The following is a 22,808-nucleotide window of genomic DNA, read 5'->3' as shown; positions in this document are numbered from 1 at the left end:
GAAAGAGTGATTGATTTATGGAATAAACTTCCTCAAGAGGTAGTAGCAACAAACACTGTGGGTTGACTTTAAAAATGCATGGGACAAGCATAAGGCTATCCTACGAACTAGATAAGTTTATACTGTTAGGTAAGGTCGGGCAGACTTGCTGGGCCTATGGCTCTTATCTGCCGTCAATATCTATGTATCTATGTTTCTAATCCCCATAACATAATTTCACAGTTAGCATCCATTATTAATCTAATGCATTTTAGCAAGGGGAAATCTCGGTTTCTCAAGAATCTATAAAATAATGGGACATAAGATACCAGATACAACTAAGGTTAAAAGGCCTGCAAATGTTTTATTTACCATAGTAATATTTATAACAGCTGAAAAATGGTTCAAATATTTACTCAGCTCCAAACCTGGCCCCTGCGAGTTATATATCTCCTGCTGAGTTATTTTAAGATAATTAGAAGTCCAGAAGTGACTTTGGTTTGAATTGGAGATGTTTCATTCTTCTTAGAAAAAGAGGTTGCTCCCACAAGTGGTCTCATAAGTTTAAAATGACCCCTGTATCTTTCAAATGCTGTTTATGGAGGTCCAAGAGTGGCCTCTTTGGTGTCAATTGGGAGGTCAATAGCTGAAATACAACACTACCCATGTGAGAATGGTATTACCTTGCGTGTAGTTGATAGTTTTATCATTTTCTTGCATGCGTTCATTGTATACCAGACTTTGCTTCATGTAAAAATTAACGTTATAATGTTGTCTTGTATGTAAAAAACCTCAATAAAAAGAAAAAGGGGGGAGGACAAGTTAAGGAGCAGCAGTCTTACAACCGCTGCTTCTTAAGTTTGGAAACTTCAGGCATAAAAAGCATCGTCTGCTGCTCGCTAAATATATCACCATCAGCGTATTTTCTTCACCCTAGCTTAGATTAAAGAATTACTTTTGGCATTATCTGTAATCCATTTTAGCAATTATTCTCTATTTTACACATGACTCCGCAAATCCTTTTTATTCATACAGTACCTAGGTATTATAGCACGTACATGACTAGTATGTATTAATACTGACCATAGCTATAATAGCACGTACATGACTGGTATGTATTAATACTGACCATAGCTATAATAGCACGTACATGACTAGTATGTATTAATACTGACCATAGCTATAATAGCATGTACATGACTAATATGTATTAATACTGAGCATAACTATAATAGCACGTACATGACTGGTATGTATTAATACTGACCATAGCTATAATAGCACGTACATGACTAGTATGTAATAATACTGATCATAGCTATGATAGTACGTACATGACTAGTTTGTATTAATACTGACCATAGCTATGATAGCACGTACATGACTGGTGTGTATTAATACTGACCATAGCTATAATAGCACGTACATGACTAGTATGTATTAATACTGACCATAGCTATAATAGTACATACATGACTGGTATGTATTAATACTGACCATAGCTATAATAGCACGTACATGACTGGTATGTATTAATGCTGACCATAGCTATAATAGCATGTACATGACTAGTATGTATTTATACTGACCATAGCTATGATAGCACGTACATGACTGGTATGTATTAATACTGACCATAGCTATAATAGCACGTACATGACTAGTATGTATTAATACTGACCATAGCTATAATAGCACGTACATGACTAGTATGTATTAATATTGACCATAGCTATAATAGCACGTACATGACTGGTATGTATTAATACTGACAATAGCTATAATAGCATGTACATGACTAGTATGTATTAATACTGACCATAGCTATAATATCACATACATGACTGGTATGTATTAATAATGACCATAGCTATAATAGCATGTACATGATAGTATGTATTAATACCGACCATAGCTATGATAGCACATACATGACTAGTATGTATTAATACTGACCATAACTATAATAGTACGTACATGACTAGTATGTATTAATACTGATCATAGCTATAATAGCATGTACATGACTAGTATGTATTAATACTGACCATAGCTATAATAGCACGTACATGACTAGTATGTATTAATACTGATCATAGCTATAATAGCACGTACATGACTAGTATGTATTAATACTGACCATAGCTATAATAGCACGTACATGACTGGTATGTATTAATACTGATCATAGCTATAATAGCACGTACATGACTAGTATGTATTAATACTGACCATAGCTATAATAGCACGTACATGACTGATATGTATTATTACTGACCATAGCTATAATAGCACGTACATGACTAGTATGTATTAATACTGACCATACCTATGATAGCACGTACATGACTAGTATGTATTAATACTGAGCATAACTATAATAGCACGTACATGACTAGTATGTATTAATACTGACCATAGCTATAATAGCACGTACATGACTAGTATGTATTAATACTCACCATAGCTATAATAGCAAATACATGACTGGTATGTATTAATACTGACCATAGCTATAATAGCACATACATGACTAGTATGTATTAATACTGACCATAGCTATAATAGCACGTACATGACTAGTATGTATTAATACTGACCATAGCCATAATAGCACGTACATGACTAGTATGTATTAATACTGACCATAGCTATAATAGCACGTACATAACTAGTATGTATTAATACTGACCATAGCTATGATAGCACATACATGACTGGTATGTATTAATACTGACCATAGCTATAATAGCACGTACATAACTAGTATGTATTAATACTGACCATAGCTATAATAGCACATACATGACTAGTATGTATTAATACTGACCATCACTATAATAGCACGTACATGACTAGTATGTATTAATACTGACCATAACTATAAGAGCACGTACATGACTAGTATGTATTAATACTGACAATAACTATAATAGCACGTACATGACTAGTATGTATTAATACTAACCATCACTATAATAGTACGTACATGACTAGTATGTATTAATACTGACCATAGCTATAATAGCACGTACATGACTAGCATGTATTAATGCTGACCATCACTATAATAGCACGTACATGACTAGTATGTATTAATACTGACCATAACTATAATAGCACGTACATGACTAGTATGTATTAATACTGACCATAACTATAATAGCACGTACATGACTAGTATGTATTAATACTGACCATCACTATAATAGCACGTACATGACTAGTATGTATTAATTCTGACCATAGCTATAATAGCACGTACATGACTAGTATGTATTAATACTGACCATCACTATAATAGCACGTACATGACTAGTATGTATTAATACTGACCATAATTATAATAGCATGTACATAACTAGTATGTATTAATACTGACCATAGCTATAATAGCACGTACATGACTGGTATGTATTAATACTGACAATAGCTATAATATCACGTACATGACTGATATGTATTAATACTGACCATAGCTATAATAGCACGTACATGACTAGTATATATTAATACTGACCATAGCTATAATAGCATGTACATGACTGGTATGTATTAATACTGATTATAGCTATATTAGCACGTACATGACTAGTATGTATTAATACTGACCATAGCTATAATAGCACATACATGACTGGTATGTATTAATACTGACCATAGCTATAATAGCACGTACATGACTGATATGTATTAATACTGACCATAGCTATAATAGCACGTACATGACTGGTATGTATTAATACTGACCATAGCTATAATAGCACGTACATGACTAGTATGTATTAATACTGACCATAACTATAATAGCACGTACAAGACTAGTATGTATTAATACTGACCATAGCTATAATAGCACGTACATGACTAGTATGTATTAATACTGACCATAGCTATAATATCACGTACATGACTAGTATATATTAATACTGACCATAGCTATAATAGCACGTACATGACTAGTATGTATTAATACTGATTATAGCTATAATAGCACGTACATGACTAGTAGGTATTAATACTGACCATAGCTATAATAGCATGTACATGACTGGTATGTATTAATACTGACCATAACTATAATAGAACGTACATGACTAGTATTTATTAATACTGATTATAGTTATAATAGCATGTACATGACTGGTATGTATTAATACTGACCATAGCTATAATAGCACGTACATGACTAGTATGTATTAATACTGACCATAGCTATAATAGCATGTATATGACTGATATGTATTAATACTGACCATAGCTATAATAGCATGTACATAACTAGTATGTATTAATACTGACCATAGCTATAATAGTACATACATAACTAGTATGTATTAATACTGACCATAGCTATAATAGTACGTACATGACTAGTATGTATTAATACTGACCATAGCTATAATAGCACGTACATGACTGGTATGTATTAATACTGACAATAGCTATAATATCACGTACATGACTGATATGTATTAATACTGACCATAGCTATAATAGCACGTACATGACTAGTATATATTAATACTGACCATAGCTATAATAGCATGTACATGACTGGTATGTATTAATACTGATTATAGCTATATTAGCACATACATGACTGGTATGTATTAATACTGACCATAGCTATAATAGCACGTACATGACTGATATGTATTAATACTGACCATAGCTATAATAGCACGTACATGACTGGTATGTATTAATACTGACCATAGCTATAATAGCACGTACATGACTAGTATGTATTAATACTGACCATAACTATAATAGCACGTACATGACTAGTATGTATTAATACTGACCATAGCTATAATAGCACGTACATGACTAGTATGTATTAATACTGACCATAGCTATAATATCACGTACATGACTAGTATATATTAATACTGACCATAGCTATAATAGCACGTACATGACTAGTATGTATTAATACTGATTATAGCTATAATAGCACGTACATGACTGGTATGTATTAATACTGACCATAACTATAATAGCACGTACATGACTAGTATTTATTAATACTGATTATAGTTATAATAGCATGTACATGACTGGTATGTATTAATACTGACCATAGCTATAATAGCACGTACATGACTAGTATGTATTAATACTGACCATAGCTATAATAGCATGTATATGACTGATATGTATTAATACTGACCATAGCTATAATAGCATGTACATAACTAGTATGTATTAATACTGACCATAGCTATAATAGTACATACATAACTAGTATGTATTAATACTGACCATAGCTATAATAGTACGTACATGACTAGTATGTATTAATACTGACCATAGCTATAATAGTACATACATGACTAGTATGTATTAATACTGACCATAACTATGATAGCACATACATGACTGGTATGTATTAATACTGACCATAGTTATGATAGCACATACATAACTAGTATGTATTAATACTGACAATAGTTATATTAGCACGTACATGACTAGTATGTATTAATACTGACCATAGCTATGATAACATTTACATGACTAGTATGTATTAATACTGATCATAGCTATAATAGTACATACATGACTGGTATGTATTAATACTGACCATAGTTATGATAGCACGTACATAACTAGTATGTATTAATACTGACCATAGTTATATTAGCACTTTCATTACTGGTATGTATTAATACTGACCATAGCTATGATAACATGTACATGACTAGTATGTATTAATACTGACCATAGCTATAATAGTACGTACATGACTGGTATGTATTCATACTGACCATAGCTATGATAGCACGTACATGACTAGTATGTATTTATACTGACCATAGATTAGATATCACATACATGACTGGTATGTATTTATACTGACCATAGCTATAATAGCACGTACATGACTAATATTTATTAATACTGACCATAGCTATGATAGCACGTACATGACTAATATGTATTAATAATGACCATAGCTATGATAGCACGTACATCACTGGTATGTATTAATACTGACCATAGCTATGATAACATGTACATGACTAGTATGTATTAATGCTGACCATAGCTATAATAGCATGTACATGACTAGTATGTATTAATACTGACCATAGCTATGATAGCACGTACATGACTGATATGTATTAATACTGACCATAGCTATAATAGCATGTACATAACTAGTATGTATTAATACTGACCATAGCTATAATAGTACATACATAACTAGTATGTATTAATACTGACCATAGCTATAATAGTACGTACATGACTAGTATGTATTAATACTGACCATAGCTATAATACTACATACATGACTAGTATGTATTAATACTGACCATAACTATGATAGCACATACATGACTGGTATGTATTAATACTGACCATAGCTATGATAGCGCGCACATGACTGGTATGTATTAATACTGACCATAGCTATGATAGCACGTACATGACTGGTATGTATTAATACTGACCATAGCTATGATAGCACGTACATGACTAGTGTGTATTAATACTGACCATAGCTATAATAGTACATACATGACTAGTATATATTAATACTTACCATAGCTATGATAGCACGTACATGACTAGTATGTATTTATACTGACCATAGATTAGATATCACATACATGACTGGTATGTATTTATACTGACCATAGCTATAATAGCACGTACATGACTAATATGTATTAATACTGACCATAGCTATGATAGCACGTACATGACTAATATGTATTAATAATGACCATAGCTATGATAGCACGTACATCACTGGTATGTATTAATACTGACCATAGCTATGATAACATGTACATGACTAGTATGTATTAATGCTGACCATAGCTATAATAGCATGTACATGACTAGTATGTATTAATACTGACCATAGCTATGATAGCACGTACATGACTGATATGTATTAATACTGACCATAGCTATAATAGCATGTACATAACTAGTATGTATTAATACTGACCATAGCTATAATAGTACATACATAACTAGTATGTATTAATACTGACCATAGCTATAATAGTACGTACATGACTAGTATGTATTAATACTGACCATAGCTATAATAGTACGTACATGACTAGTATGTATTAATACTGACCATAGCTATAATAGTACGTACATGACTAGTATGTATTAATACTGACCATAGTTATAATAGTACGTACATGACTAGTATGTATTAATACTGACCATAGCTATAATAGTACGTACATGACTAGTATGTATTAATACTGACCATAGCTATAATACTACATACATGACTAGTATGTATTAATACTGACCATAACTATGATAGCACATACATGACTGGTATGTATTAATACTGACCATAGCTATGATAGCGCGCACATGACTGGTATGTATTAATACTGACCATAGCTATGATAGCACGTACATGACTGGTATGTATTAATACTGACCATAGCTATGATAGCACGTACATGACTAGTGTGTATTAATACTGACCATAGCTATAATAGTACATACATGACTAGTATATATTAATACTTACCATAGCTATGATAGCACGTACATGACTAGTATGTATTAATACTGACCATAGCTATGATAGCACGTACATGACTAGTATGTATTAATACTGACCATAGCTATAATAGCGCGTACATGACTAGTATGTATTAATACTCACCATAGCTATGATAGCACGTACATGACTAGTATGTATTAATACTGACCATAGCTATGATAGCACGTACATGACTAGTATTTATTAATACTGACCATAGCTATGATAGTACGTACATGACTAGTATGTATTAATACTGAACATAGCTATAATAGCACGTACATGACTAGTATGTATTAATACTGACCATAGCTATAATAGCAAATACATGACTGGTATGTATTAAAACTGACCATAGCTATGATAGCATGTACATAACTAGTATGTATTAATACTGACCATAGCTATAATAGTACATACATGACTAGTATATATTAATACTGACCATAACTATGATAGCACATACATGATTGGAATGTATTAATACTGACCAAAGTTATGATAGCACATACATGACTGGTATGTATTAATACTGACCATAGCTATAATAGCACGTACATGACTAGTATGTATTAATACTGACCATAGCTATAATAGCACATACATGACTGGTATGTATTAATACTGACCATATTATGATAGCACGTACATGACTAGTATGTATTAATATGGACCATAGCTATAATAGAACGTACATGACTAGTATGTATTAATACTGTCCATAGCTATGATAGCACATACATGACTAGTATGTATTAATACTGACCATAGCTATGATAGCACATACATGACTGGTATGTATTAATACTGACCATAGCTATGATAGCACGTACATGACTGGTATGTATTAATACTGACCATAGCTATGATAGCACGTTCATGACTAGTGTGTATTAATACTGACCACAGCTATGATAGCATGTACATGTCTAGTATGTATTAATACTGACCATAGCTATAATAGTACATACATGACTAGTATGTATTAATACTGACCATAACTATGATAGCACATACATAACTAGTATGTATTAATACTGACCATAGCTATAATAGTACGTACATTACTGGTATTTATTAATACTGACCATAGCTATGATAGCATGTACATGACTAATATGTATTAATACTGACCATAGCTATAATAGCACATACATGACTGGTATGTATTAATACTGACCATAGTTATAATAGCACATACATGACTGGTATGTATTAATACTGACCATAGCTATAATAGCACATACATGACTGGTATGTATTAATACTGACCATAGCTATAATAGTACGTACATTACTGGTATTTATTAAAACTGACCATAGCTATGATAGCACGTACATGACTAGTATGTATTAATACTGACCATAGTTATAATAGTACATACATGACTAGTATGTATTAATACTGACCATAACTATGATAGCACATACATGACTGGTATGCATTAATACTGACCATAGTTATGATAGCACGTACAGAACTAGTATGTATTAATACTGACCATAGTTATATTAGCACGTACATGACTAGTATGTATTAATACTGACCATAGCTATGATAACATGTACATGACTAGTATGTATTAATACTGACCATAGCTATAATAGTACGTACATGACTGGTATGTATTAATACTGACCATAGTTATGATAGCACGTACATAACTAGTATGTATTAATACTGACCATAGTTCTATTAGCACGTACATCACTGGTATGTATTAATACTGACCATAGCTATGATAACATGTAGATGACTAGTATGTATTAATACTGACCATAGCTATAATAGTATGTACATGACTGGTATGTATTAATACTGACCATAGTTATGATAGCACGTACATGACTGATATGTATTAATACTGACCATAGCTATGATAGCACGTACATGACTGGTATGTATTTATACTGACCATAGCTATAATTGCATGTACATGACTAATATGTATTAATACTGACCATAGCTATGATAGCACGCACATGACTAATATGTATTAATACTGACCATAGCTATGATAGCACGCACATGACTAGTATGTATTAATACTGACCATAGCTTTAATAGTACGTACATGACTAGTATGTATTAATACTGACCATAGCTATGATAGCACGTACATGACTAGTATTTATTAATACTGACCATAGCTATAATAGCATGTACATGACTAGTATGTATTAATACTGACCATAGCTATGATAGCACGTACATGACTAGTATTTATTAATACTGACCATAGCTATGATAGCACGTGCATGACTAGTATGTATTAATACTGACCATAGCTATAATAGCACGTACATGACTAGTATTTATTAATACTGACCATAGCTATGATAGTACGTACATGACTAGTTTGTATTAATACTGACCATAGCTATGATAGCACGTACATGACTAGTATGTATTAATAATGACCTTAGCTATGATAGTACGTACATGACTAGTATGTATTAATACTGACCATAGCTATAATAGCACGTACATGACTGGTATGTATTAATACTGACCATAGCTATAATAGCAAATACATGACTGGTATGTATTAATACTGGCCATAGCTATGATAGCACGTACATAACTAGTATCTATTAATACTGACCATAGCTATGATAGAACATACATGACTGGTATGTTTTAATACTGACCATAGCTATAATAGCACGTGCATGACTAGTATGTATTAATACTGACCATAACTATAATAGCACGTACATGACTAGTATGTATTAATACTGACCATAACTATAATAGCACGTACATGACTAGTATGTATTAATACTGACAATATCTTTAATAGCACGTACATGACTAATATGTATTAATACTGACCATAACTATAATAGCACATACATGACTGGTATGTATTAATACTGACCATAACAATAATATCACGTACATGACTAGTATGTATTAATACTGACCATAGTTATGATAGCACGTACATGACTAGTATGTATTAATACTGACCATAACTATAATAGCACATACATGACTGGTATGTATTAATACTGACCATAGATATAATAGCACGTACATGACTAGTATGTATTAATACTGACCATAGCTATAATAGTACGTACATGACTAGTATGTATTAATACTGACCATAGTTATGATAGCACGTACATGACTAGTATGTATTAATACTGACCATAACTAAATAGCACGTACATGACTAGTATGTATTAATACTGACCATAGTTATGATAGCACGTACATGACTAGTATGTATTAATACTGACCATAGCTATGATTGCACGTACATGACTGATATATATTAATACTGACCATAGCTATGATACCACGTACATGACTAGTATGTATTAATGCTGATTATAGCTATGATAGCACGTACATGACTAGTATGTATTAATACTGACCATAGCTATGATAGCACGTACATGACTAGTATGTATTAATACTGACCATAGCTATGATAGCACGTACATGACTAGTATGTATTAATACTGACCATAGCTATAATAGCACGTACATGACTAATATGTATTAATATTGACCATAGCTATAATAGTACGTACATGACTGGTATGTATTAATACTGACCATAGCTATGATAGCACATACATGGCTAGTATGTATTAATACTGACCATAGCTATAATAGCACGTACATGAATGTTGGTATGTATTAATACTGACCATATCGATAATAGCATGTACATGACTTATATGTATTAATACTGACCATAGCTATAATAGTACGTACATGACTAGTATGTATTAATACTGACCATAGCTATAATAGTACATACATGACTAGTATGTATTAATACTGACCATAGCTATAATAGCACGTACATGACTAGTATGTATTAATACTGACCATAGCTATGATAGCACATACATAACTAGTATGTATTAATACTGACCATAGCTATAATAGTACGTACATGACTAGTATGTATTAATACTGACCATAACTATGATAGCACATACATGACTGGTATGTATTAATACTGACCATAGTTATGATAGCACGTACATAACTAGTATGTATTAATACTGACCATAGTTATATTAGCACGTACATGAATAGTATGTATTTTATACTGACCATAGCTATGATAGCATGTACATGACTAATATGCATTAATACTGACCATAGCTATGATAGCACGTACATGACTAGTATGTATTAATACTGACCATAGCTATGATAGCATGTACATGACTAGTATGTATAAATCTGACCATAGCTATAATAGCACATACATGACTGGAATGTATTAATACTGATCATAGCTATAATAGTACGTACATAACTAGTATGTATTAATACTGACCATAGCTATAATAGTACGTACATGACTAGTATGTATTAATACTGACCATAGCTATGATAGCACGTACATGATTGGTATGTATTAATACTGACCATAGCTATGATAGCGCGTGCATGACTGGTATGTATTAATACTGACCATAGCTATGATAGCATGTACATGACTGGTATGTATTAATACTGACCATAGCTATGATAGCACGTACATGACTAGTGTGTATTAATACTGACCATAGCTATGATAGCATGAACATGTCTAGTATGTATCAATACTGACCATAGCTATAATAGTACATACATGACTAGTATGTATTAATACTGACCATAACTATGATAGCACGTACATAACTAGTATGTATTAATACTGACCATAGTTATATTAGCACGTACATGACTAGTATGTATTAATACTGACCATAGCTATAATAGTACGTACATGACTGGTATGTATTAATACTGACCATAGCTAAATAGCACGTACATGACTGGTATGTATTAATACTGACCATAGCTATAATAGAACATACATGACTAGTATGTATTAATACTGACCATAGCTATAATAGCACGAACATAACTAGTATGTATTAATACTGACCATAGCTATAATAGTACGTACATGACTGGTATGTATTAATACTGACCATAGTTATGATAGCACGTACATAACTAGTATGTATTAATACTGACCATAGTTATATTAGCACGTACATCACTGGTATATATTAATACTGACCATAGCTATGATAACATGTAGATGACTAGTATGTATTAATACTGACCATAGCTATAATAGTACGTACATGACTGGTATGTATTAATACTGACCATAGCTATGATAACATGTACATGACTGGTATGTATTAATACTGACCATAGCTATGATAGAGCGTACATGACTAGTATGTATTAATGCTGATTATAGCTATAATAGCACTTACATGACTAGTATGTATTAATACTGACCATAGCTATAACACCACGTACATGACTAGTATATATTAATACTGACCATAGCTATAATAGCACGTACATGACTAGTATGTATTAATACTGATTATAGCTATAATAGCACGTACATGACTAGTATGTATTAATACTGACCATAGCTATAATAGCACGTACATGACTGGTATGTATTAATACTGACCATAGCTATAATAGCACGTACATGACTAGTATGTATTAATACTGACCATAGCTATAATAGCACGTATATGACTGATATGTATTAATACTGACCATAGCTATAATAGCATGTGCATAACTAGTATGTATTAATACTGACCATAGCTATAATAGTACATACATAACTAGTATGTATTAATACTGACCATAGCTATAATAGTACGTACATGACTAGTATGTATTAATACTGACCATAGCTATAATAGTACATACATTACTAGTATGTATTAATACTGACCATAGCTATGATAGCACATACATGACTGGTATGTATTAATACTGACCATAGTTATGATAGCACATACATAACTAGTATGTATTAATACTGACAATAGTTATATTAGCACGTACATGACTAGTATGTAGTAATACTGACCATAGTTATGATAGCACGTACATAACTAGTATGTATTAATACTGACCATAGTTATATTAACACGTACATCACTGGTATGTATTAATACTGACCATAGCTATGATAACATGTACATGACTAGTATGTATTAATACTGACCATAGCTATAATAGTACGTACATGACTGGTATGTATTAATACTGACCATAGCTATAATAGCATGTACATAACTAGTATGTATTAATACTGACCATAGCTATAATAGTACATACATAACTAGTATGTATTAATACTGACCATAGCTATGATAGCACGTACATGACTAGTATGTATTTATACTGACCAAAGATTAGATATCACATACATGACTGGTATGTATTTATACTGACCATAGCTATAATAGCACGTACATGACTAATATGTATTAATACTGACCATAGCTATGATAGCACGTACATGACTAATATGTATTAATACTGACCATAGCTATGATAACATGTACACGACTAGTATGTATTAATACTGACCATAGCTATGATAGCAGGTACATGACTTGTATATATTAATATTGACCATAGCTATAATAGTACGTACATGACTAGTATGTATTAATGCTGACCATAGCTATAATAGCATGTACATAACTAGTATGTATTAATACTGACCATAGCTATGATAGCACGTACATGACTGATATGTATTAATACTGACCATAGCTATAATAGCACGTACATGACTAGTATGTATTAATACTGACCATAGCTATAATAGCACGTATATGACTGATATGTATTAATACTGACCATAGCTATAATAGCATGTGCATAACTAGTATATTTTAATACTGACCATAGCTATAATAGTACATACATAACTAGTATGTATTAATACTGACCATAGCTATAATAGTACGTACATGACTAGTATGTATTAATACTGACCATAGCTATAATAGTACATATATTACTAGTATGTATTAACACTGACCATAACTATGATAGCACATACATGACTGGTATGTATTAATACTGACCATAGTTATGATAGCACATACATAACTAGTATGTATTAATACTGACCATAGTTATATTAGCACGTACATGACTAGTATGTAGTAATACTGACCATAGTTATGATAGCACGTACATAACTAGTATGTATTAATACTGACCATAGTTATATTAACACGTACATCACTGGTATGTATTAATACTGACCATAGCTATGATAGCACGTACATGACTAGTATGTATTCATACTGACCATAGCTATGATAGCACGTACATGACTAGTATGTATTTATACTGACCAAAGATTAGATATCACATACATGACTGATATGTATTTATACTGACCATAGCTATAATAGCACGTACATGACTAATATGTATTAATACTGACCATAGCTATGATAGCACGTACATGACTAATATGTATTATTACTGACCATAGCTATGATAACATGTACATGACTAGTATGTATTAATACTGACCATAGCTATGATAGCAGGTACATGACTTGTATGTATTAATATTGACCATAGCTATAATAGTACGTACATGACTAGTATGTATTAATGCTGACCATAGCTATAATAGCATGTACATGACTAGTATGTATTAATACTGACCATAGCTATGATAGCACGTACATGACTGATATGTATTAATACTGACCATAGCTATAATAGCATGTACATAACTAGTATGTATTAATACTGAACATAGCTATAATAGCATGTACATAACTAGTATGTATTAATACTGACCATAGCAATGATAGCACATACATGACTGGTATGTATTAATACTGACCATAGTTATGATAGCACATACATAACTAGTATGTATTAATACTGACCATAGCTATAATAGTAAGTAGATGACTAGTATGTATTAATACTGACCATAGCTATGATAGAACGTACATGACTGGTATATATTAATACTGACCATAGCTATGATAGCGCGTACATGACTGGTATGTATTAATACTGACCATAGCTATGATATCACGTACATGACTGGTATTTATTAATACTGACCATAGCTATGATAGCACGTTCATGACTAGTGTGTATTAATACTGACCATAGCTATGATAACATGTACATGACTAGTATGTATTAATACTGACCATAGCTATAATAATACATACATGACTAGTATGTTTTAATACTGACCATAACTATGATAGCACATACATAACTAGTATGTATTAATACTGACCATAGCTATAATAGTACATACATGACTAGTATGTATTAATACTGACCATAGTTATAATAGTACATACATGACTAGTATGTATTAATACTGACCATAACTATGATAGCACATACATGACTGGTATGCATTAATACTGACCATAGTTATGATAGCACGTACATAACTAGTATGTATTAATACTGACCATAGTTCTATTAGCACGTACATCACTGGTATGTATTAATACTGACCATAGCTATGATAACATGTAGATGACTAGTATGTATTAATACTGACCATAGCTATGATAGTACGTACATGACTGGTATGTATTAATACTGACCATAGTTATGATAGCACGTACATAACTAGTATGTATTAATACTGACCATAGTTCTATTAGCACGTACATCACTGGTATGTATTAATACTGAACATAGCTATGATAACATGTAGATGACTAGTATGTATTAATACTGACCATAGCTATAATAGTACGTACATGACTGGTATGTATTAATACTGACCATAGTTATGATTGCACGTACATGACTGATATGTATTAATACTGACCATAGCTATGATAGCACGTACATGACTAGTATGTATTTATACTGACCATAGATATGATATCACATACATGACTGGTATGTATTTATACTGACCATAGCTATAATTGCACGTACATGACTAATATGTATTAATACTGACCATAGCTATGATAGCACGCACATGACTAATATGTATTAATACTGACAATAGCTATGATAGCACGTACATCACTGGTATGTATTAATACTGACCATAGCTATGATAGCACGTACATGACTGGTGTGTATTAATACTGACCATAGCTATAATAGCATGTACATGACTAGTATGTATTAATACTGACCATAGCTATGATAGCACGTACATGACTAGTATTTATTAATAATGACCATAGCTATGATAGCACGTGCATGACTAGTATGTATTAATACTGACCATAGCTATAATAGCACGTACATGACTAGTATTTATTAATACTGATCATAGCTATGATAGTACGTACATGACTAGTTTGTATTAATACTGACCATAGCTATGATAGTACGTACATGACTAGTATGTATTAATACTGACCATAGCTATAATAGCACGTACATGACTAGTATGTATTAATACTGACCATAGCTTTAATAGCAAATACATGACTGGTATGTATTAATACTGGCCATAGCTATGATAGCACGTACATAACTAGTATCTATTAATACTGACCATAGCTATGATAGAACATACATGACTGGTATGTTTTAATACTGACCATAGCTATAATAGCACGTACATGACTAGTATGTATTAATACTGACCATAGCTATAATATCACGCACATGACTAGTATGTATTAATACTGACCATAACTATAATAGCACGTACATGACTAGTATGTATTAATACTGACCATAACTATAATAGCACGTACATGACTAGTATGTATTAATACTGACAATATCTATAATAGCACGTACATGACTAGTATGTATTAATACTGACCATAGCTATAATAGCACGTACATGACTAGTATGTATTAATACTGACCATAGCTATAATAGCAAATACATGACTGGTATGTATTAATACTGGCCATAGCTATGATAGCACGTACATAACTAGTATCTATTAATAGTGACCATAGCTATGATAGAACATACATGACTGGTATGTTTTAATACTGACCATAGCTATAATAGCACGTACATGACTAGTATGTATTAATACTGACCATAACTATAATAGCACGTACATGACTAGTATTTATTAATACTGACAATATCTATAATAGCACGTACATGACTAATATGTATTAATACTGACCATAACTATAATAGCACATACATGACTGGTATGTATTAATACTGACCATAGTTATAATAGCACGTACATGACTAGTATGTATTAATACTGACCATAGTTATGATAGCACGTACATGACTAGTATGTATTAATACTGACCATAACTATAATAGCACATACATGACTGGTATGTATTAATATTGACCATAGATATAATAGCACGTACATGACTAGTATGTATTAATACTGACCATAGTTATGATAGCACGTACATGACTAGTATGTATTAATACTGACCATAACTATAATAGCACATACATGACTGGTATGTATTAATATTGACCATAGATATAATAGCACGTACATGACTAGTATGTATTAATACTGACCATAGCTCTGCTAAACATTTAGCTCTGCTTCTTAGCAAAGAGATCAAACTAAAAAAGGATCAAATACATAAGGATATTTGAGTTATTTCAGAAAGGTATTTAACATTTCTCTTTTAAATTGTTGTTACTTGAATAGTTTGTACTTTCAGATAATATATTTTGTATTTCTATTAACTTTATATTTTGTTTTTTTATAGGTGGTAGACCTGAACTGTGAATAAGTTTCACTACAGAAATTGAATAGTTAAAGGTTTGAGTTAATTTACATTCTTTTGTATTCTGGTTTTTAGTATTGCAATTAGATAACAATTAGATTGTTTGCATAGGTGAGCAATTAGGAGGGACCCCATCCTATCTTTCTGAGGGTATTTAAAGAGATCTGTTTAGCTCTGCTAAACATTTAGCTCTGCTTCTTAGCAAAGAGATCAAACTAAAAAAGGATCAAATACATAAGGATATTTGAGTTATTTCAGGAGTTATTCAGGGTTATTCAGGCTTATTCAGTAGTAAATAATACTTATATTTTTCTTATTGTTAAAGTGTTGCATAGTTTAAAATGTCTCAGATACAGTGCAATGGGTGTTTTGCACTTTTTAATCGTTCTACTTTTTGGAGATTTAGGGGCTGTCCTGTTTGTAAGCAGTTTTCCCTGTTAAGGGAGGAAATAGCTAAACTTCAAGCTAAGGTAAGTAACATACCTGTTACCTCTACAAAGCTGCCTCAGAAAGAAGCCCCTCTACCCCAGAGATCAGCAAGGAGAGGCAGATGGATCACTGTAGGCTCTGGAAGAATTAGAACAGTAGACCAGAAGCATTGCCCACAACCTCTGCCATTGCAAAACTCCTATGCTGCTCTTGCCGAATATACTTGTGATGAGGAGATTGCTGTTTCTGAGCCCTCTGAAGCTGTAACAGGTAATTTAAATCTATTGGCACCTGATTCTCCAGGTAACATAACACAGGAAAGAACTGCAGATGTGTTTTTGAGAAAAAGACTGTTAGTGGGTGACTCTATTTTGAGGAATGTGTATTTAGGTGAAAGTAAAGGAGAAACAAGGGAGGTTAGATGTCTTCCAGGAGCTACTGCTCACAGGGATAAGAATCGTATTTTGAGAATTGTTAAGGCAGCAGGAAAGGGAAGGGAGTTAGATGTGATTGTACATTTAGGAACAAATGATCTGGCTAGTAATCATGTTGCTGCTGTTCAGAAAGAGTTTTGTGACCTAGGTAATCATTTAGAGACTGTGGCATCAACTCTATCATTTTCTGCTATTTTACCTGTGTATGACCAGGAAGCAGGAAAGATGGAGCGGATAACAACATTTAATTCTTGGTTAGATAAGTGGTGCAGGGAACGGGGATTTGGTTTTATTGGCCATTATAGCTCTGTTTGGAAAGATACTAGGTTATTTAGGAGAGATGGCTTGCATTTGGATGCTAAAGGAACAGAGTATCTGGGAGAGGAGTTTAAATACTTTATTAGAAATCATTTAAACTAATAAAGGGGGGTAGCATTAATATATCCACCTGCCCCCCACAGCATGCCAAAACTGTTAGTCCAAGTAACAATTCTAGAAATTCTAGTAGAAAAATTCTTCGTGCCATGAGCACAAATGCTCGCAGCTTAGGAAATAAATTACCTGAACTCATTTCAATAATGACTAGGGACAACTTGGATTTAGTAGCTATAACAGAAACATGGTACAATGATTTGCATGACTGGGACATAGTCATACCTGGATACAGGTTATTTAAAAAGAACAGAGTAGGAAAGAAAGGTGGAGGAGTTGCTTTGTATGTAAATGAAAATATAAAGGTTACTGAAATTGTAGGAACAAATGATGAGGTGGAAAGTATTTGGGTGACTTTGGAAATTGGAGATAAAAATGTTTTTAGAATAGGGGTTGTATATAGGCCTCCATTGCAGGATGTAAAACTGGACAATCTGTTATTAGATGAAATAACCAAAATGACCATGAAGGGTAAGGTTATAGTACTGGGGGACTTTAATTTGCCAGATATAGACTGGAAGATTCCTTCTGCTAGATCGGCTAGAAGCAGGTATATTCTTGAATCTCTGCTAGGGGAATCACTTGAACAATTAGTCAAGGAACCAACTCGTAAGGAAGCTATATTAGATCTAATACTTACAAACAGCGATACAGTTTCAGATGTGTCTGTAGGTGAGAACTTAGGATCCAGTGATCATCAATCTGTTTGGTTTAGTATTCATGTTCAGGAACTGTCCACCCAGACTAAAACAAAAGTTTTAGACTTTAGGACGGCAGATTTTTCATTAATGGGAGAATACCTAAAGAACTATTTAAAGGGGAAAACTCTTATTACAGGGGTTCAAGAACAGTGGGAATTTGTGAAAGGTGCCATTTTAGATGCAACCGCACACTGTATTAGACATGTCTGTAAAAGTAAAAGAAAGCGGAAACCAATTTGGTTTTCCAAAGAAGTAGCACATGCTGTAAAGACAAAAAAGATAGCTTATAAAAATTACAGACACACACAAGCAGATGATGATATGAAAATATGGAGACTCCAACAAAAAAAGACTAAGCAGTTAATTAGGAAGGTTAAAGCTCATGCAGAAGAGAAGATAGCACAGTCAGTAAAACATGGGGACAAAACATTCTTTAGATATATCAGTGAAAGAAGAAAAAAAAAGGTAGGAATAGTAAAATTGAAATCAGTTGATGGTAGAATAATAGAAGGAGATAAGCAGATTGCAGACTGTCTCAATGATTACTTCTGTTCTGTTTTCACTAAAGATTGTGAAGATACAATGTCTACATTAAGGGATGCTACGCAAAATAGAAACAAGCTTAACAGTAATCTTTTTACAGAGGATGAGGTTTTGTTAGCATTATCAAAAATAAATGTTACAAAGGCAGTGGGTCCTGATAATATTCATCCAAGGGTTTTAAAAGAACTTCGATCAGTGCTAACTGTCCCATTAACTGATCTGTTTAATCAGTCACTATTAACAGGAGCTGTCCCAGATGATTGGAGAATAGCAAATGTAATACCCCTTCATAAAAAGGGCAGTAGAGAAGAATCTGGCAACTACAGGCCAGTTAGTTTAACTTCAGTAGTAGGGAAATTAATGGAAAGCCTCTTAAAAGAAAGAATTATGACTTACATAAAGACAAACAATTTAGAGGACCAAAATCAGCATGGTTTTACTTCAGGGAGATCATGTCAGACTAATCTAATTGACTTCTTTGATTATGTAACAAAAGTATTAGACAAGGGAGGAGCAGTTGATGTAGCATATCTAGATTTCAGCAAAGCATTTGACACCGTCCCACACAATAAACTTATTCACAAACTATATCTCCTTGGTCTAGATTCAAAAATTGTGAACTGGGTGGAATGCTGGCTTAAGGACAGAAAACAAAGTGTCTTAGTAAATGGAGTTCATTCAGCAGAGGGGGCTGTTACTAGTGGTGTTCCTCATGGGTCAGTTCTGGGGCCTGTTTTGTTTAACATATTTATCTGCGATATCAGCAAAGGGCTACAGGGGAAAGTATGTCTATTTGCAGATGATACAAAAATTTGCAACAGAGTGGATGTTCCAGGGGGGGTAGACAAAATGAGAAGTGATATACAACAATTGGAGGATTGGACAAACAACTGGGATCTAAAGTTTAACACAGCAAAGTGTAAAATAATGCATTTAGGGAAGAAAAATCCAAATGTTAATTACAGACTCAATGACACTTTACTGACTGTTACAGACGAGGAACAGGACTTGGGAATTATTATTTCAGATGATTTAAAACTTAGTAAACAATGTAGTAATGCAGCGAGTAAGGCTAGCAGAATGCTTGGATGTATTGGTAGAGGTATTTGCAGCAGAAATAGTAAGGTTCTTATGCCACTTTATAGATCATTAGTTAGGCCTCATCTTGAGTATTGTGTGCAGTTCTGGAGACCATATCTTCAGAAGGATATTAACAAACTTGAATCTGTGCAAAGGAGGGCTACCAAAATGGTACATGGTCTAAAAAATAAAACTTACCAGGATAGGCTCAATGACCTAAATATGTATAGCTTAGAGGAGAGAAGGGAAAGAGGTGATATGATAGCAACTTTCAAGTACATTAAAGGGTTCAGTAAAACTGAGGCTGTGGGTATTTTACATAAAATGGAAAATTCAAGAACAAGGGGTCATGAGCTCAAGCTAAAGGGTAGTAGATTCAGAAGTAATTTGAGGAAGCACTTCTTTACAGAAAGAGTGATTGATTTATGGAGTAAACTTCCTCAAGAGGTAGTAGCAACAAACACTGTGGGGGACTTTAAAAATGCATGGGACAAGCATAGGGCTATCCTACGAACTAGATAAGTTTATACTGTTCGGTAAGGTGGGGCAGACTTGCTGGGCCTATGGCTCTTATCTGCCATCAATATCTATGTTTCTATGTTTCTATAACTAAATAGCACGTACATGACTAGTATGTATTAATACTGACCATAGTTATGATAGCACGTACATGACTAGTATGTATTAATACTGACCATAGCTATGATTTCACATACATGACTGATATATATTAATACTGACCATAGCTATGATACCACGTACATGACTAGTGTGTATTAATACTGACCATAGCTATGATAGCACGTACATGACTAGTATGTATTAATACTGACCATAGCTATGATAGCACGTACATGACTAGTATGTATTAATACTGACCATAGCTATAATAGCACGTACATGACTAATATTTATTAATATTGACCATAGCTATAATAGTACGTACATGACTGGTATGTATTAATACTGACCATAGCTATGATAGCACATACATGGCTAGTATGTATTAATACTGACCATAGCTATAATAGCACGTACATGACTGTTGGTATGTATTAATACTGACCATAGCGATAATAGCACGTACATGACTTATATGTATTAATACTGACCATAGCTATGATAGCACGTACATGACTTATATGTATTAATACTGATCATAGCTATAA

The sequence above is a fragment of the Bombina bombina genome, chromosome 2 (assembly GCF_027579735.1).
Source record: "Bombina bombina isolate aBomBom1 chromosome 2, aBomBom1.pri, whole genome shotgun sequence".
NCBI classification, from domain to species: domain Eukaryota; kingdom Metazoa; phylum Chordata; class Amphibia; order Anura; family Bombinatoridae; genus Bombina; species Bombina bombina.
The sequence above is the reverse complement of the archived record's forward strand: the minus strand, read 5'-3'. Positions refer to the sequence as shown.